Raw genomic sequence first — 27,721 nt, 5'->3', positions numbered from 1 at the left:
TCGGTAGTTTCCAACCTCAACACAAGTATTTATCAACTTCACAATTACTCAACTAGCATGACTCTAATATTACCATCTTTATATCTCAAAACAATTATCAAGTATTAAACTATTCAATACATTCTATATGAAAGTTTTTATTATACCCATCTTGGATGCCTATCATATTAGGACTAATTTTATAGCCAAAGAAAATTATCATGTTGTTCCAAGAGAATCTCAAAATAATATAAGTGAATCATGAGAGATCAATAATTTCTATAAAATAAAACCACCGCCATGCTCTAAAAAGATATAGGTGAAGCACTAGAGCAAAATTATCTAGCTCAAAAGATATAAGTGAAGCACATAGAGTATTCTAATAAATTCCGATTCATGTGTGTCTCTCCAAAAGGTGTGTACAGCAAGGATGATTGTGGTAAACTAAAAATCAAAGAATCAAATCATACAAGACGCTCCAAGCAAAACACATATCATGTGGTAAATAAAAATATAGCCTCAAGTAAAGTTATCGATAGACGAAGACGAAAGAGGGGATGCCTTCCGAGGCATCCCCAAGCTTAGGATTTTGGTTGTCCTTGAATTTTACCTTAGGGTGCCTTGGGAATCCCAAATATTAGGCTCTTACCACTCTTTGTTCCAAAATCCATCAAATCTTTACCTAAAAACTTGAAAACTTAACAACAGAAAACTCAACAGAAAATCTCATGAGCTCCGTTAGTATAAGAAAACAAACCACCACTTTAATGTATTGTAATGAACTCATTATTTATTTATATTGGTGTTAAACATAATGTATTCCAACTTCTCTATGGTTCATACCCCCCTCCCCAATACTAGCCATAGATTCATCAAAATAAGCAAACAACACACGAAAACAGAATCTGTCAAAAACAGACCCGTCTGTAGCAATCTGGAGGTTTCGAATATTTCTCTAACTTCAAAAATTCTGAAAAATAGGACGACCTAAATAATTTGTATATTGGTCTACTGCAGTTGGAATTGGTATTTTACCGCTCCCTGGTAAAAATGAAAATTATTCTCATGAGCGCATACTTTCTGTTTTTTTCAGCAAGATCAAACAACAATCACCCAAGAAGATCCTAAAGGCTTTACTTGGCACAAACACTAATTAAAACATAGAAGACACAATCATAACAGAGGATAGATGATTTATTTATTACTAAACAGGAACAAAAAGTAAGGAACAAAAATAAAATCGGGTTCCCTCCCAACAAGCGCTATCGTTTAACGCCCCTAGCTAGGCATAAAAACAAGAATAGATCTAGGTATTATCATCTTTGGTATGCAATCCAAAAGTGGCTCTCATAATACATTCATATGGTAATTTAATTTTCTCTCTAGGAAAGTGTTCCATGCCTTTCCTTAACGGAAATTGGAATCTAATATTTCCTTCTTTCATGTCAATAATTGCATCAATCATTCTAAGGAAAGGTCTACCAAGAATAATAGGACATGTAGGATTGCAATCTATATCAAGAACAATGAAATCTATGGGCACATAATTCCTATTTGCAACAAAAAGAACATCATTAATTCTTCCCATAGGTTTCTTAATGGTGGATCCGCAAGGTGCAAATTTAAAGAACAATCATCAAATTCACGGAAGCCTAACACATCACACAAATTTTTTGGAATCATGGAAACACTAACACCCAAATCACATAAAGCATAGAATTCATGATCTTTAATCTTAATTTTAATGGTAGGTTCCCACTCATCATAAAGTTTTCTAGGGATAGAAACTTCTAGTTCAAGCTTTTCTTCATAAGATTGCATTAAAGCATCAACGCTATGTTTAGTAAAAGCCTTATTTTGATCATAAGAATGAGGAGAATTTAACACGGATTGCAACAAGGAAATACAATCTATCAAAGAGCAACTATCATAATTAAATTCCTTGAAATCCAAAATAGTGGGTTCATTGCTATGTAAAGTTTTGACCTCTTCAATCCCACTTTTATTAATTTTAGCATCAAGATCTAAAAACTCCGAATCATTGGGACGCCTTCTAAATAAAGTTGACTCATCTCCAGTCCCATCTTTATCAAGATTCATATTGGCAAATAAAGATTTAATAGGAGACACATCAATCACTTTTCGATCTACGTCATTATTATCATGAAAACTAGAAGAACACGCTTTCACCAAGCAATCTTTTTAGCACGCATCCTAGCGGTTCTTTCTTTGCACTCATAAATGGAAATTCTCATGGCTTTGAGAGAGTCATTGATGTCATGCTAAGGTGGGATAGATCTAAGTTTCAAAGAATCAACATCAAGAGAAATTCTATCCACGTTCCTAGCCAACTCATCAATCTTAAGCAATTTTTCTTCAATCAAAGCATTGAAATTCTTTTGCAAATTCATAAATTCTTTAACACTAGTATAAAAATTAGAGAGCATCTTATTAAAATTTCCATAAGAGTTGTTGTAGGAATTACCATAATTATTAGAGGAATTACTAGGAAACGGCAAAGAATTAAAATTTCCTCTATACGTGTTGTTACCAAAATTGTTCCTACCAACAAAATTCACATCCGTAGATCCATTATTATTCTCAATCAAAGTGTACAAAGGCATATCATCATGATCAGAAGAAACACTCTTATTAGCGAACAATTTCATAAGTTCATCCATCTTTCCACTCAAAACATTAATCTCTTCAATAACATGAACTTTTTTACTAGTGGATCTTTCGGTGTGCCATTGAGAATAATTAACCATAATACTGTCTAGGAGTTTAGTAGCTTCTCCTAAGGTGATTTCCATAAAAGTGCCTCCCGCGGCCGAATCTAAAAGATTTCTAGAAGCAAAATTCAATCCAGCATAAAAATTCTATATAATCATCCATAAATTCAAACCATCTGTAGGGCAATTACGTATCATTAATTTCATCCTCTCCCAAGCTTGTGCAACATGCTCATGATCAAGTTGCTTAAAATTAATAATATCGTTTCTAAGAGAGATGGTCTTAGCGGGAGGAAAATGCTTAGAGATAAAAGCATCTTTGCACTTATTCCAAGAATCAATACTATTTTTAGGCAAAGAAGAAAACCAAGTTTTAGCACGACCTCTGAGTGAAAACGGAAATAGCTTGAATTTAACAATATCATTATCCACATCTTTCTTATTTTGCATATCGCACAAATCAACAAAGTTGTTTAGATGGGTAGCGGCATCTTCACTAGGAAGGCCGGAAAATTGATCTTTCATGAAAAGATTCAACAAAGCAACATTAATTTCACAAGATTCAGCATCGGTAATAGGAGCAATCGGAGTGCTAATAAAATCATTGTTGTTGGTATTGGAAAAGTCACATAATTTAGTATTATCTTGAGCCATCGTAATAAACAATCAATCCAACACACAATCAAACATGATGCAAGCGAAAAGAGGTGAACGAAAAAGGGCGAATAAAATGGCAAAGGTGAAGTGGGGGAGAGGAAAACGAGAGGCGAATGGCAAATAATATAATGTGAGGGATAAGAGGTTGTGATGGGTACTTGGTATGTCTTGACTTGAACGTAGATCTCCCCGGCAACGGCGCCAGAAATCCTTCTTTCTACCTCTTGAGCATGTGTTGGTTTTCCCTTGAAGAGGAAAGGGTGATGCAGCAAAGTAGCGTAAGTATTTCCCTCAGTTTTTGAGAACCAAGGTATCAATCCAGTAGGAGACTACACGCAAGTCGCCTAGTGATGACCCACAAGTATAGGGGATCTATCGTAGTCCTTTCGATAAGTAAGAGTGTAGAACCCAACGAGGAGCAGAAGGAAATGATAAGCGGTTTCCTGCAAGGTATTCTCTGCAAGTACTGAAATAAGTGGTAACAGATAGTTTTGTGATAAGATAATTTGTAACGAGCAACAAGTAACAAAAGTAAATAAGGTGCAGCAAGGTGGCCCAATCCTTTTTGTAGCAAAGGACAAGCCTGGGCAAACTCTTATATGATGTAAAGCGCTCCCGAGGACACATGGGAATATTGTCAAGCTAGTTTTCATCACGTTCATATGATTCGCGTTTGGTACTTTGATAATTTGGTATGTGGGTGGACTGGTGCTTGGGTACTGCCCTTACTTGGACAAGCATCCCACTTATGATTAACCTCTATTGCAAGCATCCGCAACTACAACAAAAGTACTAAGGTAAACCTAACCATAGCATGAAACATATGGATCCAAATCAGCCCCTTACGAAGCAACGCATAAACTAGGGTTTAAGCTTCTATCACTCTAGCAACCCATCATCTACTTATTACTTCCCAATGCCTTCCTCTAGGCCCAAATAATGGTGAAGTGTCATGTAGTCGACGTTCACATAACACCACTAGAGGAGAGACAACATACATCTCATCAAAATATCGAACGTATACCAAATTCACATGACTACTAATAGTAAGACTTCTCCCATGTCCTCAGGAACAAAAGTAAAAACTCACAAAGCATAAACATGTTCAAAATCAGAGGGGTATTAATATGCATATAGGATCGGAACATATGATCTTCCACCAATTGAACCAACTAGCATCAACTACAAGGAGTAATTAACACTACTAGCAACCTACTAGCACCAATCCCGGACTTGGAGACAAGTATTGGATACAAGAGATGAACTAGGGTTTTGAGATGAGATGGTGCTGATGAAGATGTTGATGGAGATTGCCCTCTCCCGATGAGAGGAGCGTTGGTGATGACGATGGCGATGATTTCCCCCTCCGGGAGGGAAGTTTCCCCGGCAGAACAGCTCCGCCAGAGCCCTAGATTGGTTCACCAAGGTTCCGCCTCGTGGCGGCGGAGTTTCGTCCGAGAAGATGGCTTATGATTTTTTTCCCATTGAAAGACTCCATATAGTAGAAGATGGCCACCGGAGGGCCACTAGGGGGCCTGTCGGTGTCAAAACCGGCGGATCTCGGGTAGGGGGTCCCGAACTGTGTGTCTAAGGCGGATGGTAACAGGAGACAGGGAACACGACGTTTTACCCAGGTTCGGGCCCTCTTGATGGAGGTAAAACCCTACGTCCTGCTTGATTTATTCTTGATGATATGAGTATTACAAGAGTTGATCTACCATGAGATCGGAGAGGCTAAACCCTAGAAGCTACCCTATGGTATGATTGTATGTTGTCCTATGGACTAAAACCCTCCAGTTTATATAGACACGGGAGGGGGCTAGGGTTACACAAGGTCGGTTACAAAGGAGGAGATATACATATCCGTATTTCCTAGCTTGCCTTCCACGCCAAGTAGAGTCCCATCCGGACACGAGACGAAGTCTTCAATCTTGTATCTTCATAGTCCAACAGTCCGGCCAAAGGATATAGTCCGGCCGTCCGGAGACCCCCTAATCCAGGACTCCCTCAGTAGCCCCTGAACGAGGCTTCAATGATGATGAGTCCGGCGCGCAGTGTTGTCTTCGGCATTGCAAGGCAGGTTCCTCTTCCGAATACACCATGGAAAAATTTGAATACAATGATAGTGTCCGACCCTGCAAAATAAGTTCCACATACCACCATAGAGAGAATAATATTTCCACAAATCTAATCTGCTGACATGTTTTGGCAACATGACATCATGCCATGGCTCGGTGATTATTCGAACCGTTTTTCCTTAAGCAGCCCCGCACGTAACGCGAGGCAGTTTCTTGACACGTCTTGTCAACGCAGAGATCGTGTCCCCCTTATTACAGGATTCTCATCAATACGGGTGAGGGTAACCCAACCGTGCTTAGGACTCCTAGATTTTAGGAAAGTCCCAAACGGCCACGAGGAGGACGCTTGATATTCACCCTCTTTATAAAGGGACAAGGCTTTTACTTTTTTCCTCCCATGCTCAATCGAATCCTTCCCCCGCCTCGAGTTCTAACACCCAAAGCCTAGGTCAGGTGCTTCGGACCTTCAATCATGTCCGGATCCAGCCTCCAGGGCCGGTGGATGCCCTCCTTCATCATGGAAGAGGATATCAAGAAGTTGAGGGAGGCAAGATACCTGACCACCGAAGTTTCGCATCGGCTGCCTGCCCGAGGGCAGGTCGTCCCTACTCCTGAACCCAATGAAGACATCGTGTTCATCTCCAACTTCCTCCGAGGACTAGGCCTCACTCTGGATCCCTTCGTTAGGGGTTTGATGTTCTATTACGGGCTTGATTTCCACGACCTAGCCCCGGATTCCTTTCTCCACATCTCGGCATTTATTGTCATATGTGAGGCCTTCCTCCGCATTACCCCTCACTTCGGCCTGTGGCTCAAGACCTTTGATGTGAAGCCGAAGACGGACGAGGGGCAGTATGCAGCGTGCGGGGGTGCATTAATAAGCAAGATTGCCGGAGCTCCGTGGCCAAAAGGTTCCTTTCCATAGGTGTCCGGATTATGGCAACGGGAGTGGTTCTACATCACCTCTCCCAGAAGTGCCAAGTGGGTAGCTTTCCCTGCCTTTCGCTCGGGCCCTCCACCACAACTGATGTCATGGATCAGCAGGGGGCTGAGCTGGGGTCCATCCAAGGATGTGCCCATACTGCAGAGCCACATCCGGGATCTCTTCGAGGGAGATTTTAGTTTGGTTATGGTAGTGCAAGTCATGCTGGTTCTTCAAGTCCAGCCTTGCAAACGCCGGCCCCTTCGCTTGTGGGAATTCAACCCAGAAGGACTGCGTGCTATTCAGAATTTCCTCGGCCTGACGCACGAGGATATGTACAAGTCGTTCTTCGGACCCCAAATAGAGTGTCCGGACACCTCCGAGGACGTGGGCCTGAGCAGCAACCGCACCGCGGCCCAAGTAAGTAATCCTCTAGCCGAACACACTGTCTTTCATTTATCATGTCGTCATTCTGAAGAATCACTTTTTTACCAGGACTGGATAACAAAGGCGAAGATGATCCGGTGTTCGGCCCCCCTTCCCGAAGGATTGGACAATCCGGTGTTGGAAAAGATGCTAGAGCCAGCACCTTGCCTGGTGCCCTCAAAGGAAGATGAAGGGGGGAATAAAGAGGGCTAAAGCAGGCCCCCACCGCTACCTATTCCAACCGAGGGAACGAGTGCCTCCGTGAGGGAGGATAACGAAGGGAAGGAATCTGATATTCCGTCGCCCCGGTGGAGGAAGAGGACTACCTCTGATGACCCAGAAACCAGGGTTTCCAAACGGGAGAAGAAAACTCCACCAGAGGGTCCCGCCTCAGAGGGTGCTCTTGCCGCACAGAGTCCGTGCGGGGATCAGCCCTCTAACGAGCTGTAAGTAATCAAAAAGTACTTAATAGTGAAGATATTCTACCTTACTTCTGAGGAAGATAACCGAAGCATCTATGTTGCAGTTCGGATCTGAGCCCTTCTCAGCAGAGCTCGTCTTCGGGGGATCTTCTTCCAGAGATGATGGAGAGCGAAACGCCTCCCCTGGACTCCCCAACTCAAGAAGCGGGCGACCTTGAAGTGTCATCACGAAGAGTTTCTCCGGATCCGGCAAGGCCAGAAGGTAATCCCATGGTCACCCGAAGCCCTCAGTATCTGGCTCTTGAAGAGAGCAACCAAAAGAATCCGGCACCGTCTGGTATGCGGTCGGACGCACTGAGGGATCTGCTAGGGCGAGCCACTATCTCAGAAGAGCACCGTACATTGATGGGTACGGTGATTGAAAGGATTTCGTCCGCCGAAAGCGGGTTGCATGAAGCCTTTATGAGTCTACTGACGGGCTTTGAGGTACATGAAATGATATGCATCCGCACATTTTTAGGTGTGCCCTGTGTAGATAGTAGCCCCTGAGACTCTGGTTGTCGTCGAAAACGGCGGCGAACAGAGGATCATAGTCCCTGGTAATAACCAGACCGCCTTTATGTGCAGGTGTCTGGAGCTCCAGTGGCTAGCCGGACTGATGGGGTTGCCGAACTAAAGCGGCAACTGGATGCGGTGGATGCCGACATCGAGCTTGTTAACAAGCGGCTTGACGAGGCCCAGGGTAGGTGATATTTATAGTGGATGTCACATAGTAAGAGCAGCGTGATGCCAGTATCTTTAATATGTTGTGACTGCAGATGGAGCTGCTACCGTGGAGGCCTTGCGGGCGGAGCTTGCCCGAGCCAAGGAGCAAGCTGGGAGTAGTAATGCGGCCGATTTGAAGGCGGCCAAAGAGTTGAAAGCCGAGAAGGCCGATCATAGCGAGAGCAAAGAGAAAATGGCCAAAATGGCTGTGAAGTTAAAAGCCACTGCCGACCGCTGCTAGTTTCTTGAAGAAGAAAACCGGGCGAAGGCTACGGACCTTGAAAAGGCCACAATGGCGACCAAAGACACCCGCTCTGCAATGAGAGCGAAGAAGGAGGAACTGCGTGAAGTCAGGGACATTGTGGCTGGGAAGCCCTTTATGCTGCGAAGGAAGTTCGGTGATCCGCGGTATGCCCCACTGGATCGGCTGTGGAGTTTGGCCGACGCATATCTGGACTTAGCGTCGAGCGCTATCGATGCGGCCGAATACTTCCGAGATCAGACAGATCGTGAAGTGGACAAGCTGTTCTGGTCGCAATTTAACGTTCCAGAGCATCCGCTTCCATTGATTGATCAGCTTGCCGAATGGGCCGAACTCAATAGATTGTCCGGACTCACCATGAGGTCTGTCATGGATCAGCTGTGGCCGGAAAGGCCAAAGCCGAACAGCTATTTTAGCTTGGTGCAGCAGTTCCTTGGTGCGGTGCCGCGCATTAATGCGATGAAGAGGTCGGCGTGCATAGAAGGCTCGCGGATGGCCCTTACCCGTGTCAAAACATACTGGGCGGAGATGGATGTCACCACTGCCGCTGCGCAGGATTCGGCCATAGGCCGAGTGGCTGCCGAGCACTATTTTAAAGAAGTTCTTGAGGGCGCTCGTACGATAGAGGCCCAGTGCTCGAAGAATGTTATGTTTGAGTGACATGTATTCCCATTGTAAAAACAACATTTTATTGAATTTATCAAGGTTGTATTTATACTTTTGCCCGAAAGTATTGTAATGCCTCCTGTGCGGCCGTTTATGTATACATGTATATAACCTGGAAGATTGAAGTCGTCGGCTTCAGCCCCCACGCATATAATGCGGGGGTGTTTGCAGAAGACGCGTATTCACACTTAATCCAACGTCTTGGTCCTAATAAGGAGGTGATAGCGCAGTGAACTAGGCAACCGGACTATAATGCTTTAACACTTTCACTTAGCCATAGGAGTTTGACAATGGGGCTACTATATAGCCCCTGGTGGCTCCGCACTCATCCAGATTCGGGGTGCGTACATGCCTGGCCGAGAAACGGCCCTTCGTTAATGCAGAGGAATCCCGAAGATTCCAATAGGTCATCGAGTGGTTGACCAGTCTCATGCTATATCATGACAGTTAGTTTTCGGCTTTCTCTACTGAGGTGCTCGTCCGGATGAACCAGGGCACAATCGCAGTAGTTCTCCTGGTGCCGCCTTAGCCGATAGAGCGGAACGTAAGGCAACAAAACACAGGAGCCGGGCAAACCCAACATTTGACCATGATTCGGAGCTGATGCATATAAGGCCAAACTCGCGACGCCGAACACTCCCTAAGGTATTCGGTCTTTATGGTGTGAACCGGGTCTAAACAGTACCCTTTGTAATAAGCCCCTGGTGTCCAGGTACGTGCATTATTCTGGCGTGGCCACATGCCAAGACGTCAGCATCCTTCTCGGTTGTACTGAGAATCCGAGGGATGTAAATCAACAAGAGACAGTAAAAAAAGGTTTACGCAGGGTCTTAATCTACAAAGAATCCTTGGAACAGGTCCTTGCTGCACGTCTGCGCCTGTGTCTCCGTTGTGCCATATCCTGGACGGGTGTAGCACGATGGTCCTCTGAAAAAGAGAGGAACTTAATTGAAAAGTTGCCGTGCAAAAGTTAAGTTATACTAAATAAACAATATATAGTTGAAAATGAGTAAAGGTGAGCCTTATTGCCACTTTTGCGCGTGCGTTAAGCCCCTTGTATTGTAATAGGGGTATAGCTATCAAACCTGTATTAATTACATATAGCTGAGCCGGACTCGTAAAGCCGTGTCCGTGGTCTTACCGACCTGTCAAATGCTTGAGTTGGTGAGGCCGTTTAGTGTGCGGCGGCCAAGGCGGCCGCACCGTCTTCGGCGCGCAAGGAGCGCTCAATATTTCCATTTACTATAATGATGCCACGTGGACCGGGCATCTTGAGCTTGAGGGAAGCGTAATGCGGTATTGCGTTAAAGCGAGCAAAAGCTTCGCGTCCGAGTAGTGCTTGATAGCCACTTTGGAACGGAGCGACGTGGAAAGTTAAATTTTCACTACGGAAGTTATCGGGGAAGCCGAATATAACCTCTAGTAGCAGGGAGCCCCTGCAGTGAGCCTCCGGGCCTGGCGTTACTCCTTTAAAGGTAGCATTGCTGCGGAAAATTTTTGTTGGGTCTATCCCCATTTTGCGGACTGTGTCCTGATATATCAGATTTAAACTGCTGCCGCCGTCCATTAGGACTCGGGTGAAGTGGTATCCATCAATTATTGGATCTAATACCAAGGCAGCCCATCCTGCACGCCGGATACTTGCCGAGTAATCCCGATGGTCAAAGGTGATCGGTTGGGACGACCAGTGGCGGAGCTCCGCGGTGATAGGCCCTGGGGCATGTTCCTCTAAAGGTGCCGCTTTGTTTCTCCCTTTTATCACGTGTAACACATTGACTGTTTTGACTTCTGGTGGGAATTTCTTCTGCTCCCCTGTGCTTTGCTTGCGAGGTTCGTCCTCGTCTTCACTTGGTGTATCCTGCCCCTTGTGTTCGGCGTTGAGCTTGCCGGACTGTTTGAAGACCCAACATTCTCTATGGGTATGATGTGTAGGTTTATTAGGGGTGCTATGTATCTGACATATTTGGTCCAGAATTTTTTTTAGGCTGGACAATTCGTCTCTATTGCCTTTGGAGGGCGGCTTCTGCTGGCCTGGCCGAGAGCTTCTAAATCCGGCGTTTACCGCCGTGCTCTTCGGGCTGTCTTCCTTATTCCGGCACTTATTCTTGCTGCGTCGTGATTTCCCGTTTCCATCCCTGACTTCGGATGTACTTGGGTCACTGGTGCTGCATCTGGCTAACCAGCTGTCCTCGCCCGCGCAAAAATGGGTCATGAGGCTTGTTAATGCTGCCATTGTTCTCGGCTTTTCTTGACCGAGGTGTCTGGCAAGCCATTCGTCTCGGACGCTATGCTTAAAAGCTGCTAAGGCTTCAGCGTCCGGACAGTCGACTATTTGGTTCTTTTTAGTGAGGAACCTGTTCCAAAGTTTCCGGGCTGACTCACTGGGCTGTTGAGTTATATGACTTAAATCGTCTGCATCCGGTGGTCGGACATATGTCCCTTGAAAATTTTCCCGAAAGGCGTCTTAGAGCTCTTCCCAGCTTCCGATGGAGTTTTCGGGGAGGCTTTTAAGACAGTGCCGAGTTGGCCCTTTGAGCTTGAGGGGTAAGTACTTGATGGCGTGGAGATCATCTCCTCGAGCCATATGGATATGGAGGATGTAGTCCTCAATCCAGACCCCTAGGTCTGTAGTTCCGTCGTACGCCTCTATGTTTATGAGTTTGAATCCCTCTGAAAATTCATGATCCAGCACCTCGTTGGTGAAACATAGAGGGTGTGCGGCACCCCTGTATTTGGGTGTACCGTGGTGTCCGGATGTTTGTTGTGTTGCATTGTATGTTGGAGAGCGCATGTGTGGTCCATAGATGGATCTGGTTGCATCGTCCTTTTGATGCGAGCCCTTACGCGGATCGCGTACTGGTTTATGTGCGGCGTCGATCGCCGCTTTATGTTCGCTATGAGGTCGTCTATCCGACCGGATGGCTGTTTTATTTTTTAATTATGGAGGATCTAAGGCCTCCTCATCAAATTCAGGTAGCAACTTTCGCTTCGGGTAGCTCTTGGTGTGGCGATTACTGCTGTATTTCACTGCAGTGTTGAGTACTTCACTCCATTTGATTTTGAGTGTGTCTTGTGCAGCCTTGAGCCTTTGCTTCTGTTTTTTCGGACTCCTCACCGTGGAAACAAGCCTTTGGTGGGCATTATGTTGCTCCTGGTGTCTGTCCGGTATGATGTCGTCCGGACTGTTATCTTCGACGGGGTTGGGTTGTTCGGCGTGATTTTCCGTGTTGCCGTGGTCGGGCAATGGTTCACCCTGCTCTAACGCTGGGTCTATGTGATCGTTATTTCTGCCGAGGCGGGATTTGGAGTGGCGTTTACGCCACCGCTTTGACTGCTTCTTGAGGGAACAAACCTTCGCTGCGTCCTTCCGTTCCTCGTAGTTATTTTCTTTAGGTCTGTCCACCATATATACGTCATGTGATGAAGTGGGCGTCCAGTGCCCTGTGGGTAGTGGTTCCTCTTCGCCTCCCGCATTGTCGTCCATACCGTCGATGCCTTCAGAGTCGAAGTCGAGCATGTCGGTTAAGTCATCGACAGTGGCTACTAAGTGGGTGGTGGGTGGGCGGCGAATTTCTTCGTCATCTGCATCCCAATCCTGCCGGACGTAGTTTGGCCAGGACTCTCCTAACAAGGAGAGAGACCTTAATGAGTTCAGTATGTCGCCAAAGCGCAAGTGCTGAAAAATATCCGCGGAGGTAAACTCCATGATCGGCGCCCAATCGGATTCGATAGGAACGGGCGCAGGCGGTTCAGAGTCCGTGGCCGGAGAAGGATCCGGTAGTTTGGCAACATGGCTCTCGTGAAGGGTAAGGTCGATATTTGGCTCGATCGCCGCAAAGGATATGGCCTCCGCGACGGGGATTTCCACCCGTCCATGGATGGCGCAACCGGCTCCGAATTGAGGGTCGGAGCGGCTGCCGGTGCGATTTCTTGAACACTGTCTGATGGTAGAGCTAGATCGTACTCGTCGTGACCGCGTGGCGCACAAGGCAATGGCTCAAATCCGTCAAAGATCAAGTCTCCGCGGATATCGGCCGTGTAGTTTAAGTTTCCAAACCTGACCTGGTGGCCAGGGGCGTAACTTTCGATCTGCTCCAGATGGCCAAGCGAGTTGGCCCGTAGTGCGAAGCCGCCGAACACAAAGATCTGTCTGGGGAGAAAAGTCTCACCCTGGACTGCATCGCTATCGATGATAGTAGGAGCCATCAAGCCTAACGGCGATGACATAGAGGAACTCTCAATGAAAGCACCAATGTCGGTGTCAAAACCGACGGATCTCGGGTAGGGGGTCCCGAACTGTGCGTCTAAGGCGGATGGTAACAGGAGGTAGGGAACATGATGTTTTACCCAGGTTCGGGCCCTCTTGATGGAGGTAAAACCCTACGTCCTGCTTGATTTATTCTTGATGATATGAGTATTACAAGAGTTGATCTACCACGAGATCGGAGAGGCTAAACCCTAGAAGCTAGCCTATGGTATGATTGTATGTTGTCCTACAGACTAAAACCCTCCGGTTTATATAGACACCGAAGGGGGCTAGGGTTACACAAGGTCGGTTACAAAGGAGGAGATATACATACCCGTATTGCCTAGCTTGCCTTCCACGCCAAGTAGAGTCCCATCTGGACACGAGACGAAGTCTTCAATCTTGTATCTTCATAGTCCAACAGTCCGGCCAAAGGATATAGTCCGGCCGTCCGGAGACCCCCTAATCCAGGACTCCCTCAGGGCCCATGAGGTAAGGGGGCACCCAGGGGGGTAGGGCGCGCCCCCCACCCCCGTGGGCAGGGTGTGCCCCCCTGGTGAAGTTCTTGCTCTCAGTATTTTTTATATATTTGGAAAACATCTTCCGTGAAGTTTTAGGACTTTTAGAGCTGTGCGGAATAGGTCTCTAATATTTGCTCCTTTTCCAGCCCAGTATCCCAGCTGCCGGCATTCTTCCTCTTTATGTAAACCTTGTAAAATAAGAGAGAATAGGCATAACTATTGTGACATAATGTGTAATAACAGCCCATAATGCAATAAATATTGATATAAAAACATGATGCAAAATGGACGTATCAACTCCCCCAAGCTTAGACCTCGCTTGTCCTCAAGCGAAAAGCCGAAATCAAAAAATTTGTCCACATGTTTAGAGATAGAGGTGTCGATAAAAATAAAGTACGGACATGAGGGCATCATGATCATTCTTAGAACAACAACTCATATAATTCTTTGTCATATAATCTCTAATGCTAGAGTAATAATTCAATCACAATATCAAGTATGAATCGTAAACTTCATTGAAAACTAAAAAACTACAATCTCAGTCATTGAAGCAATTGCAATTTATCATAACATAGGAAAGAGTCAATGTATAAGAGCTTTTAAGCAAGTCCACATACTTAACTATCATATAATCTTTCACAATTGCTGACACACACGCAATACTTATGGGTATGGAGTTTTAATCGGACACAGAGAAACATAGGGGCTTATAGTTTTGCCTCCCAACGTTTTATCTCAAGGGTAATGTCAACAATAATAGTTCATGAAAAATCACATCCAATTAGCCATATATACCAGGATCTTTCCAACATACTGTGCTTGCCAAAGGAATAAAGTGTAAAAAGGAAGGGTGAAAATCACCATGACTCTTATGCAATGTAGGAGATAAAAGTAAAAGGTAGGCCCTTCGCAGAGGGAAGCAGAGGTTGTCATGCGCTTTTATGGTTGGATGCACAAAATCTTAATGCGAAAGAACGTCACTTTATATTGCCCCTTGTGATATGGACCTTTATTATGCAGTCTGTCGCTTTTATTACTTCCATATCACACGATCGTATAAAGCTTATTTCCTCCACACCAATCAATCATACATATTTAGAGAGCAATTTTTATTGCTTGCACCGATGACAACTTACTTGATGGATCTTACTCAATCCATAGGTAGATATGGTGGACTCTTATGGAAAGACTGGTTTGAGGGTATTTGGAAGCACAAGTAGTATCTCTACTTGAATGAATTTGGCTAGCATGAGGGGGAAAGGAAATCTCAACATGTTGCATGATCCATGACAATATAATTTATCTCAGATGTAAGAAAACATAACCCATTACGTTGTCTTCCTTGTCCAATGTCAACTCTTTAGCATGTCATATTTAATGAGTGCTCACAATCATAAAAGATGTCCAATATAGTATATTTATATGTGAAGACCTCTCTTTCTTTATTACTTCCTATTAATTGCAACGATGACCAAAACTGTGTTTGTCAACCCTTAACAACTTTTATTCATCATACTTTTCTATGTGAGCTCATTACTCTCCATAAGACTCACATGATCTCTTTGTTTCTTTTTATTTCTTTCTCTTTTCTTTTATTCACTTAGGATCATGGCAAAATAATCAAGCCCTTGACTCAACACTAATCTTTATTATATAGCTCACGGACTCGAATACATAGAAGGATAATAAAGCAAAACTCATGACTAGATCATATTAAGAACTTTTATTCTACTAGATCAAGATATTACCAAAAGGGTCGAACTAAGAAAAACGGTAAAGATAAAGTGATGGTGATACGATACCGGGCCACTCCCCCAAGCTTGGCAGTTGCCAAGTGGAGTGCCCATGCCCAGGTGATTATGTCTCCTTTGTTGGTGACGAAGGTGGAGTTGTTGATGATGGATAGTCGCACATCGAGCGTAGGAGGTCTTCTAACTTGCGGATAATGCCCTTGAGTGCGATGATATGCTCCTTCAACAAAATATTTTCACGTGTGAGATACTTATTTTGTATACGAGCCAACTCAATCATCTTGAAAGCTTCGATTTCTGTTGGGGTAAGAAGATTGTGATCCAGTTGAAGGGTGTCTTCTGTTGCTGGAACTTGGTCCTCCATGGACTTCTTGATCCCTTCACCCTTGTTGATCTCCATAGGTTCTTCTCTCTTCAGCTCTATCTTCATTAGCCAAGCATCGTTGCCCTCATGGTTGGAGGAGGAGGGAGATGACATAGTGCCTGACCTTGACAACCCTGACAGAAAACAGCTCGAAACAAAGACATGAGATTTTTGCACGATACGGGAGTCAAAACCCCAGGGAGGTTATATAATAAATTTTTACCGACCAAAATACGTGCCGTGTACGAAAACGGAGTCTGAAGAGCACAAGAGGTGCCCACGAGGTAGGGGGGCGCGCCCTCCACCCTCGTGGAGCTCTCGTGTCCTTCCCGGACTGCTGCTTATTTTTCTATTTTTTAAATATTCCAAAACGGAGAAATATTGCCTTAAAAACTGTTTTGGAGTCGGTTTACTTACCGTACCACATACCTATTCCTTTTCGGAGTCTGAAACGTTCCGGAAAGTGTCCCTTATGTATTCCTCCGGGGTTACGGTTTCAATAACATTGGTTTCAACATTTATGGGATTACCTGAGATATAGTGTTTGATTCTTTGGCCGTTCACCACCTTCGGATTTGTGCCTTCGAAGTTGTTGATTTTTATGGCACCGGAACGGTAGACCTCCTCGATAACGTAAGTACCTTCCCATTTAGAGAGAAGTTTTCCTGCAAAAAATCTTAAACGAGAGTTGTATAGCAATACATAATCACCTACATTAAACTCATGCTTTTGTATCCTTTTGTCATGCCATCTTTTAACTTTTTCTTTAAACAACTTCGCATTTTCGTAGGCTTGGGTTCTCCATTCATCAAGTGAGCTAATATCAAATAACCTCTTCTCACCGGCAAGTTTAAAATCATAATTAAGTTCTTTAATAGCTCAATAAGCCTTGTGTTCTAGTTCGAGGTAAGTGACATGCTTTTCCATAGACCATTTTATACAGAGACATACCCATAGGATTTTTATGTGCATTTCTATAGGCCCATAATGCATCATCAAGTTTCTTGGACCAATTCTTTCTAGACCTATTAACAGTCTTTTGCAAAATTAATTTGAGTTGTCTATTACTCAATTCTACTTGACCACTAGACTGAGGGTGATAAGGAGATGCAATTCTATGATTAACATCATATTTAGCAAGCATTTTACGGAAAGCACCATGAATAAAATGTGAACCACCATCAGTCATTAAATATCTAGGGACTCCAAATCTTGGAAAAATAACTTCTTTAAGCATTTTAATAGAAGTGTTATGATCAGCACTACTAGTTGGAATAGCTTCTACCCACTTAGTAACGTAATCAACAGCAACTAAAATGTGTGTATAACCATTAGAGGAAGGAAAGGGTCCCATATAGTCAAAGCCCCAAACATCAAATGTCTCAATAACAAGTGAATAATTCATAGGCATTTCTTGATGTCTACTAATATTACCAATTCTTTGACATTCATCACAAGATAATACAAACTTACGAGCATCCTTGAAGAGAGTAGGCCAATAAAAACCAGATTGCAGTACCTTATGTGCAGTTCTATCTCCAGCATGGTGTCCTCCATAAGCTCCGGAGTGACACTTGCGTAGGATCTGTTCCTGTTCATGCTCAGGCACACAATGTATAATAACACCATCTATTCCATCTTTATAAAGATGTGGGTCATCCCAAAAGTAATGCCTCAAATCATAGAAGAACTTTTTCTTTTGCTGGTATGTGAAACTAGGTGGTATAAACTTAGCAACAATGTAATTAGCATAATCAACATACCATGGAGTAGTATGAGAAGCATTTATGACATTTAATTGCTCATCGGGAAAGCTATCATCAATAGGTAGTGGGTCATCAAGCACATTTTCTAACCTAGACAAGTTGTCTGCAACGGGGTTCTCAGCTCCTTTTCTATCAACAATATGCAAATCAAATTCGTGTAGCAAGAGAACCCATCTAATAAGTCTAGGTTTAGCATCTTTCTTTTCCATAAGATATTTAATAGCAGCATGATTAGTGTGAATAGTTACTTTAGAATCAACAATATAAGGTCTAAACTTATCACAAGCAAATACAACTGCTAAGAATTCTTTTTCAGTAGTAGCATAATTTCTTTGAGCATTGTCTAGAGTTTCACTAGCATATTGAATAACATTTAGTTTCTTATCAACTATTTGTCCTAGAACAGCACCTACAGCATAATCACTAGCATCACACATAATTTCAAAGGGTAAATTCCAATCAGGTGGCTGAACAATAGGTGCAGAGATCAATGCTTTCTTAAGTATTTCAAATGCTTCTACACAATCATCATCAAAGACAAATGGTATATCTTTTTGTAATAAATTAGTCAGAGGCCGAGAGATTTCCGAGAAGTCCTTAATGAACCTCCTATAAAAACCGGCATGACCAAGGAAACTTCTTATACCTTTGATGTCCTTGGGACATGGCATCTTTTCAATTGCATCAACCTTGGCTTTATCAACTTCAATACCTCTTTCAGAAACTTTATGCCCCAAGACAATACCTTCATTAACCATAAAGTGGCACTTTTCCCAATTCAAGACAAGATTAGTTTCTTCACATCTCTGCAAAACTCAATCAAGCTTGCTCAAGCAAACATCAAAAGAAGATCCATAGACGGAAAAGTCGTCCATGGAAACCTCACAAATCTTTTCACAAAAGTCAGAGAATATAGCCATCATGCATCTTTGAAAGGTAGCAGGTGCATTATATAAACCAAAAGGCATACGTCTATAAGCAAAAATACCAAAAGGGCATGTAAAAGTAGTCTTTGATTGATCTTTGGCTGACACGGGTATTTGAGAGAAAGCAGAATAACCATCTAGAAAGCAAAAATGTGTATGTTTGGACAATCTTTCTAGCATTTGATCAATAAAAGGTAAGGGGTAATGATCCTTTTAGTAGCCTTATTTAATTTGCGGAAATCAATTACCATCCTATAACCCGTAATAATTCTTTGGGGGATCAATTCATCTTTATCATTAGGAACAACAGTAATACCTCCCTTTTTAGGGACACAATGGACATGGCTTACCCATTGACTGCCAGCAACAGGATAAATTATACCTGCCTCAAGGAGCTTTAGTATCTCCTTTCTTACCACTTCTTTCATTTTAGGATTCAGCCAGCGTTGATGATCACGAACTGGTTTAGCATCTTCTTCCAAATTAATTTTATGTTGACATAGAGTGGGACTAATGCCCTTAAGATCATCAAGAGTATACTCAATAGCAGCGCGGTGCTTCTTCAGAGTTTTCAATAATCTCTCTTCATCATGCTCTGAAAGGTTAGCACTAATAATAACAGGATATATCTTTTTCTCATCAAGATAAGCATAGTTAAGACTATCTGGTAACGGTTTAAGCTCAAACACGGGATCACCCTTGGGTGGAGGAGGATCCCCTAGGATTTCAACAGGTAAATTGTTTTTCAGAATAGGCTCCTGTTTAAAGAATACTTCATCTAATTCCCTTCTTTCATTCATAAATATATCATTTTCATGGTCTAGCAAGTATTGTTCTAAGGATCACTAGGAGGTACGACAATAGAAGCAAGACCAATAATTTCATCCTTACTAGGTAATTCTTCTTCACGGTGTTGTCTACTAAATTTAGAAAAATTAAATTCATGAGTCATATCATCTAAACCGGTAGTAACAACATCTCTTTTGCAATCTATGGTAGCATTAACAGTATTTAAGAAGGGTCTACCAAATATAATGGGACAAAAGCTATCTTGTGGGGAACCAAGAACAAGAAAATCAGCAGGATATTTAGTTTTCCCACACAAGACTTCAACATCTCTAACAATTCCCATTGGTGAAATAGTATCTCTATTGGCAAGTTCAATTGTGACATCAATATCTTCCATCTCAGCAGGTGCAATATCATGCATAACTTCTTTGTATAAGGAATAAGGTATTGCACTAGCACTAGCACCCATATCACATAAGCCATGATAACAATGATCTCCTATTTTACCAGAAATAACAGGCATGCCTACCACAGGTCTAGGTTTATCTTTATCATGGGGTTTAGTAATTCTAGAAGTTTCGTCACGGAAATAAATAACATGCCCATCTATATTATCAGACAAGAGATCTTTAACAATAGCAATATTAGGTTCAACTTTAACTTGCTCAGTAGGTGTATATGTTTTAATATTGCTTTTACGAACTACAGTTGAAGCTTTAGCATGATCCTTTATCCTAACAGGGAAGGTGGTTTCTCAACATAAGAAGTAGGAAAAATAGGATCATTATAAGTGATAGTCTTTTCTTCAACTTTAATAGGTGCAGCTACTTTTACTTCTATGGGAGGAAGATATTTAAACCACTTCTCCTTGGGGAGATCAACATAGGCAGCAAAAGATTCACAGAAAGAAGCTACTATCTCAGAGTCAAGTCCATATTTAGTGCTAAATTTATGAAAAATATCGGTATCCATAAAAGATTTAACACAATCAAAACTAGGTGTCATACCTGACTCCTTACCATTGTCGAGGTCCCAATCTTCAGAGTTGCATTTAATTCTTTCCAATAAATCCCATTTGAATTCAATAGTCTTCATCATAAAAGAGCCAGCACAAGAAGTATCAAGCATGGTGCGATTGTTACCAGAAAGCCGAGCATAAATTTTTTGAATAACCATTTCTCTTGAGAGCTCATGATTGGGGCATGAATATAACATTTATTTAAGCCTCCCCCAAGCTTGAGAGATGCTTTCTCCTTCGCGGGGCCAAAAATTATATATATAATTGCGATCACGATGAACAAGATGCATAGGATAAAACTTCTGATGAAATTCCAATTTCAATCGTTTGTAATTCCAAGACCTCATATCATCACGTAGCCTATGCCATGTCGATGCATCTCCCCTCAAAGATAAAGGGAAGACCTTCTTCTTAACAACATCTCCGGGTACACCTGCAAGCTTAAATAATCCACAAACTTCATCCACATATATTAGATGTTCATGAGGATGTTTTGTTCCATCTCCTAAAAAAGGATTAGCTAGAAGTTTTTCTATCATACCCGAAGGAACTTCAAAGCAAGCATTTTCATTTTAATTTTCATTTTAAGTAGGTTCAGTAGGTTGAGGAGCAACTCTTTGCTCTACTGGTCGGGGTGAAGATACCCCGAACAAGCCCCTCAGAGGATTACTTTCCATGGTAACAAGTGACAGTAAATTTCAGCACACTATATAAATTTTTCCTTACCAAATTCCACCTACCAAAGGCACTTCACTCCCCGGCAACGGCGCCAGAAAAGAATCTTGATGACCCACAAGTATAGGGGATCTATCGTAGTCCTTTCGATAAGTAAGAGTGTCAAACCCAACGAGGAGCAGAAGGAAATGATAAGCGGTGTCGAGCAAGGTATTCTCTGCAAGTACTGAAATCAGTGGTAGCAGATAGTTTTATGATAAGATAATTTGTAACGAGCAACAAGTAACAAAAGTAAATAAGGTGCAGAAAGGTGGCCCAATCCTTTTTGTAGCAAAGGACAAGCCTGGACAAACACTTATATAATGTAAAGCGCTCCCGAGGACACATCGGAATATCATCAAGCTAGTTTTCATCACGTTCATATGATTCGCGTTCGGTACTTTGATAATTTGGTATGTGGGTGGACCGGTGCTTGGGTACTGTCCTTACTTGGACAAGCATCCCACTTATGATTAACCTCTATTGCAAGCATCCGCAACTACAACAAAAGTATTAAGGTGAACCTAACGATAGCATGAAATATATGGATCCAAATCAGCCCCTTACGAAGCAACGCATAAACTAGGGTTTAAGCTTCTGTCACTCTAGCAACCCATCATCTACTTATTACTTCCCAATGCCTTCCTCTAGGCCCAAATAATGGTGAAGTGACATGTAGTCGACGTTCACATAACACCACTAGAGGAGAGACAACATACATCTCATCAAAATATCGAACGAATACCAAATTCACATGACTACTAATAGCAAGACTTCTCCCATGTCCTCAGGAACAAAAGTAACTACTCACAAAGCATAAACATGTTCAAAAATCAGAGGGTATTAATATGCATATAGGATCTGAACATATGATCTTCCACCAAATTGAACCAACTAGCATCAACTACAAGGAGTAATTAAAACTACTAGCAACCTACTAGCACCAATCCCAGACTTGGAGACAAGAATTGGATACAAGAGATGAACTAGGGTTTTGAGATGAGATGGTGCTGATGAAGATGTTGATGGAGATTGCCCTCTCCCGATGAGAGGAGCATTGGTGATGACGATGGCGATGATTTTCCCCTCCGGGAGGGAAGTTTCCCCGGCAGAACAGCTCCGCCAGAGCCCTAGATTGGTTCCGCCAAGGTTTCGCCTCGTGGCAGCGGAGTTTCGTCCGAGAAGATGGCTTATGATTTTTTTCCATCGAAAGACTCCATATAGCAGAAGATGGCCACCGGAGGGCCACCAGGGGGCCCACGAGGTAGGGGCGCGCCCAGGGGGTAGGGCGCGCCCCCCACCCTCGTGGGCAGGGTGTGGCCCCCCTGGTGAAGTTCTTGCTCTCAGTATTTTTTATATATTTGGAAAACATCTTCCGTGAAGTTTCAGGACTTTTGGAGCTGTGCAGAATAGGTCTCTAATATTTGCTCCTTTTCCAGCCCAGAATCCCAGCTGCCGGCATTCTCCATCTTTATGTAAACCTTGTAAAATAAGAGAGAGTAGGCATAAGTATTGTGACATAATGTGTAATAACAGACCATAATGCAATAAATATTGATATAAAAGCATGATGCAAAATGGACGTATCACCTAGTACCTGCACAAACAATCAAGAACCTTGCAACCAACGCGATAAAGGGGTTGGCAATCCCTTCACGGCCACTTGCAAACGTGATATATGATAAAGATAATAAGATAAATATTTTTGGTATTTTTGTTATATAGATTGGAAAATAAAAATTACAAAATAAATAGTAAACTAGATTTATAGATCGGAAACTTATATGATGTAAAGTAGACCTGGGGGCCATAGGTTTCACTAGTGGCTTCTCTCATAATAGCAAGTATTACGGTGGGTGAACAAATTACTACCGAGCAATTGATAGAAAAGAGCATAGTTATGAGAATATCTTGGCATGATCATGAATATAGGCATCACATCTGTGTCAAGTAAACCGAAACGATTCTGCATCTACTACTATTACTCCACACATCGATAGCTATCCAGCATGCATCTAGAGTATTAAGTTCATAAGAATAGAGTAACACATTAGGCAAGACGACATGATGTAGAGGGATAAACTCAAGCAATATGATATAAACCCCATCTTTTTATCCTCGATCACAACTATACAATACGTGCCTTGCTACCCCTGCTGTCACTGGGAAAGGACACCGCAAGATTGAACCCAAAGCTAAGCACTTCTCCCATTGCAAGAAAGATCACTCTAGTAGGCCAAACTAAACCGATAGTTTGAAGAGACTTGCAAAGATATCAAATCATGCATATAAGAATTCAGAGAAGAATCAAATATTGTTCATAGATAATCTTGATCATAAACCCACAATTCGTCGGATCTCGGCAAACACACCGCAAAAAGTATTACATCGAATAGATCTCCAAGAACATCGAGGAGAACTTTGTATTGAAGATCAAAGAGAGAGAAGAAGCCATCTAGCTAATAACTATGGACCTGAAGGTCTATGGTAAACTACTCACACATCATCGGACAGGCTATGGTGGTGATGTAGAAGCCCTCCATGATCGAATCTCCCTCCGACAGATCGCCGGAAAAGGTCCCCAGATGTGATCTCACGGGTACAGAAGGTTACGGCGGTGGAAAAGTGGTTTCGTGGCTCCACCTGATGTTTTCAGGGTATAAAGTATATATAGGCGAAAGAAGTAGGTCGGTGGAGCTCCGTGGGGCCCACGAGGGTGGAGGTGCTCCTACCCCTGGGTGTGCCCCCTGCCTCGTGGAAGCTTCGCGGACTTTCAGACTTGTACTCCAAGTCTCCAGGGTTGCGTTTGTTCCAAGAAAGATCCTCGCGAAGGTTTCGTTCCGTTTGATATTACTTTTCTGTGAAACACTGAAATAGGCAAAAAACAACAATTTGCACCGGGCCTTCGGTTAATAGGTTAGTCCCAAAAATAATATAAAAGTGCATATTAAAACCCATTAAACATCCAAAATAGATTATATAATAGCATGGAACAATCAAAAATTATAGATACGTTGGAGACGTATCAGCCCCGGCCTTTCCTTCTCTCCCTCTTCCCTTCCTTCCCCCTCCTAGTTGGACTAGGAAAGGGGGGAAACCTACTCCTAGTAGGAGTAGGAATCCCCCCTTGGGGCGCGCCCTAGGAGGTCGGCCCTCCCCCTCCTCCACTCCTTTATATACGGGGGAGGGGGGCACCCCATAGACACACAAGTTGATCTTAGCCGTGTGCGGTGCCCCCCTCCACAGATTTCCACCACGATTATATTGTTGTAGTGCTTAGGCGAAGCCCTGCATCGGAAACTTCATCATCACCGTCAACACGCCGTCGTGATGAAGAAACTCTCCCTCGGCCTCAGCTGGATCTAGAGTTCAAGGGACGTCATCAAGCTGAACGTGTGCAGATCGCGGAGGTGTCGTGCGTTTGGTACTTGATCGGTTGGATCGCGAAGACGTTCGACTACATCAACCGCGTTACTTAACGCTTCCGCTTTCGGTCGACGAGGGTACGTGGACACACTCTCCCCTCTCGTTGCTATGCATCTCCTAGATAGATCTTGCGTGATCGTAGGAATTTTTTTGAAATACTGCGTTCCCCAACAAAAACCTTTGTCAACTGTCTATTTCAACTTTGAAATGATTTTGTTGGCTTTGTTCTCAAGTGTCCGTTAGCCAACACTCCGCAAAGAGAGCCCTGCAGTCATAGAGCAGTCAGCCGTGGGGGTGAGGGACACATGCCAACGTCTTTGCTGAGTTCCTTTAGGACATCTTCAACGCTGACCGTCAAATTGCCCACATATGTCTGGACGTGTTGTGTCATCCAACACGGGCCTGTATCGGTCCATCGAGCGGTCTAGACGCACTTTTTGTCGCAAACCGGAAGCAAAGTGGAGGGGGGAGGGGTTGCGAGAGTCCTGACAGTTGCCACGTAGGACTCCAACACCACTAGCTCACTAAATCCCCCTCCAGATCCCATTTTCTTCCATTCTGCCCCTACCCTCTTGCTTTGCATACGCACCCTCCCCCTTCAACGCCGCCACTGTACCTCTTCGGCCGGCACACTGGCATTGTCAGATCTCCGCAACCAGCACCGACGCGCCTGCTCTCCTTTCACGACGACGTCGTCCACCCAGGACCCGTCCGTAGTTAGGTACACCACGCCCATAGGTGTTCACTCAAATGCCATTGAGCTAGTTTTCGAATGCCATGTCGTCCTTTTAGAGTACAAAGGACGGTGGGGTACTCGACCATGGGGGATGAGTTGTTGTGCGATGTGTGGTTGGCCGTATCTATGGATGTCGTAGGCAGGAGCAAAGAGGGACCTTCTAGTAGTGCGTGCATGATTCGTTTCACGTGCGACAGCACATTGCGCCCTACGACATGCACATCATCCAACAACGCAACGTGGGATTGTTATCGTATCGATGGTACGCCATCTAGACCTCCATCACCAAGTTTTGTGACGCGGATGGTCTGCTGGAGACAAGGTGGTCACTCCAAGCGGCAAAGGTGATTGTAAGTTTTGCTTCTTCTTGCTCAACTTGTTGATTGAATCATTCACTCAATGTTGATCTACACATTATGTGGCCCGCACTCCTGCGGTGATATGCCACAAGACAGAGGGACGTCCATTTACACACACACGCGCGCGCGCACACACACACATTGTTGGATGAAACTGGAGGGGCAGTATGTATGAGACGACATGATCCATTTTTGGAAAACTTGTTGAACATCCACTAATCTTGTTGAATTTGAACTATTGTTGTGCTAGACTTATTTCTGTGCTATGTATGGATGATTTGAGCTATTTTCTATCCAAACTTTGATGAAAATCGTCGTGTTTGCATGAATTCTGTCCGGTTAATTGACACGTTGTTTGAAATGTAAGCGGACATATGCGGCTAGCGTTATATGGCCGTCTCTAGAATCAGTGTCCATAAACGGATGCTAAAGCAAATTTGCGGGTCAACGTTGAAAATGCCTTTAGTGACAAAAGCAGTAGGCCCAGTTTTTTTAGCGTGCTCTCAGCAAAATCCATTCATTGCCGAGTTTTGAATTTGCCGAGGGTTATACTCGGCACATATATTCTTTACTGAATGCCCACCGAAAAGGAAACAAGAAAGGTGTCAACACTCGGCATAGACGGATTTTCGAGTGGTGGAATGAATAGTTTTTTTTCTTCATAAGAAAATTTGTGGAGATAAGAGGTGATTTGGTCACCTTTCAACAACCATCATTCAGAGCATCTTCAGCCGTTCGGCCCCCAGAGTGCCGAAAAAGAGCCGCCTGGGAACAAATTGGCGCTAGCTTGGCGCATGGGGCGACTCCGTTCCCAGGTGTCGCCCCCAGGTCGCCGCCAATATCGCGCGAGCTCGGCGATACTTCATACAAATTTGTGCAAACTCGGAGATCTGGCACGAACTTGGCGAAATTTCATTGAAATTTGTAAAAAAAATGATAAAATATGCAAACTACGCCTACTACTATGCCAAACTAGGCCTAGCCACTGCGCCGCGTCCATCGCCCGCCATCTACATGCCGAGAAGCCTGTAGAAACGGATGTAGTCACCGCCGCCATCGTCGTCATTGCGCGCGCCCCGCCGGAGCCGCCGCCGTCCCTGGTGCACCCCTGGCCAGGGTTGCCGACGCGAGGTGGGGCGCTGGACGGCCCGGCCTCGTCCTCGTCGTCGCTGTCGAGGATGATGACGCCTCCCTCCTCGCGCCCACGGCGCCGAGCCTGGAGCTTCGCGTATGCCCGGCGCTGGCGGTGCACCTGCTCGCGGACGTAGTCCTTTGCCCATTTTTGGGCGGCCTCGTTGTCGGGGGACACCATGTCGACGTGCTCCGGCTTGACGGGAAGCAGTCCCGGCTCGGGCTTGGGCCGGACCAAGCGGAGGGAGCGCGGGGAGGGGCGGGCACCCTCGTTGATGACGAGGGCGCCGCTGCGGGTGCGGTGTCGTAGCGGCGTCTCCTCCGGCTTCGGCTTGATGGGGCGGAGCGCTGGCGAGCCGAAGGACAGTGAGCCGGAGCCCGACGACGAGGACGTCCCTGGCTCCATTCGCTGTGGCATCTAGGAGCTGCCACGGCGGCGAGAGAACGACGGCCGCGGAGGGTACTCGAGGCGCGGCGTGTTGCCGGTCTCGATGTGGTTGAGGATGACCTCGAGGGTGCGGCTGGGCACGCCCCACCACTTGCGCCGCCCGTCGGCGTTGAGGCGCCCGCGAGGGATGACGCCGTTGGTGGAGGCGATATGGTCTTTGCGGCGACGCTCGAAGAACATCATCCACAGCGTGCGACTGTCGGCGGCGTACCCCGGCTCGTTCCGCTCCTCCTCCGGCATCGACGAGCGGATGCGGGCGATCTCGGCCCGCCTTGCCGCCCCTTCGGGCACCGGTGGCACCGGGACGCCGCCGGCGCTCAACTTCCAGCTCCCCGGCACACGCATGCCCGGGGCGCTGGGTATTCGGCCTCATAGAGGAGGCGCGCCTCCGGCTCTTGGAGATGGCGGCAGCCGAAGCCATTCGCCGCCGCGCCTTCACCTGGAAACCTCTCGGTCATTTTGCTCGTCAGCGGGAAGGAGGGAGAGTGCTGCTTTGTGTGGCGGACGCGAGGGGGGATATGAGCTGTGGCGTTCACCGGCGGGGAGGTCGTCTTTTATAGCGGCAGCGGGGGCGGGGAGAGGCTGCATGTCACGCGACGTGTGGCGGGAGCGGGCGG

The 27,721-nt window shown here is 44.7% G+C and overlaps 1 pseudogene; it reads right to left on the bottom strand.

Annotated features, from left to right (window-relative positions):
* Window positions 1-27,449, bottom strand: part of LOC147965589 (uncharacterized) — a 32,672-nt pseudogene extending 5,223 nt beyond the window's left edge.
* Between the last annotated feature and the right edge of the window lie 272 nt (window positions 27,450-27,721).

This window comes from Triticum urartu, chromosome 6A, assembly GCF_056163025.1.
Source record: "Triticum urartu cultivar PI428250 chromosome 6A, HENAU_Tu73, whole genome shotgun sequence".
NCBI lineage: Eukaryota > Viridiplantae > Streptophyta > Magnoliopsida > Poales > Poaceae > Triticum > Triticum urartu.
Note: the sequence above shows the minus strand (reverse complement) of the source record. Positions and strands in the feature narration are given on the sequence as shown.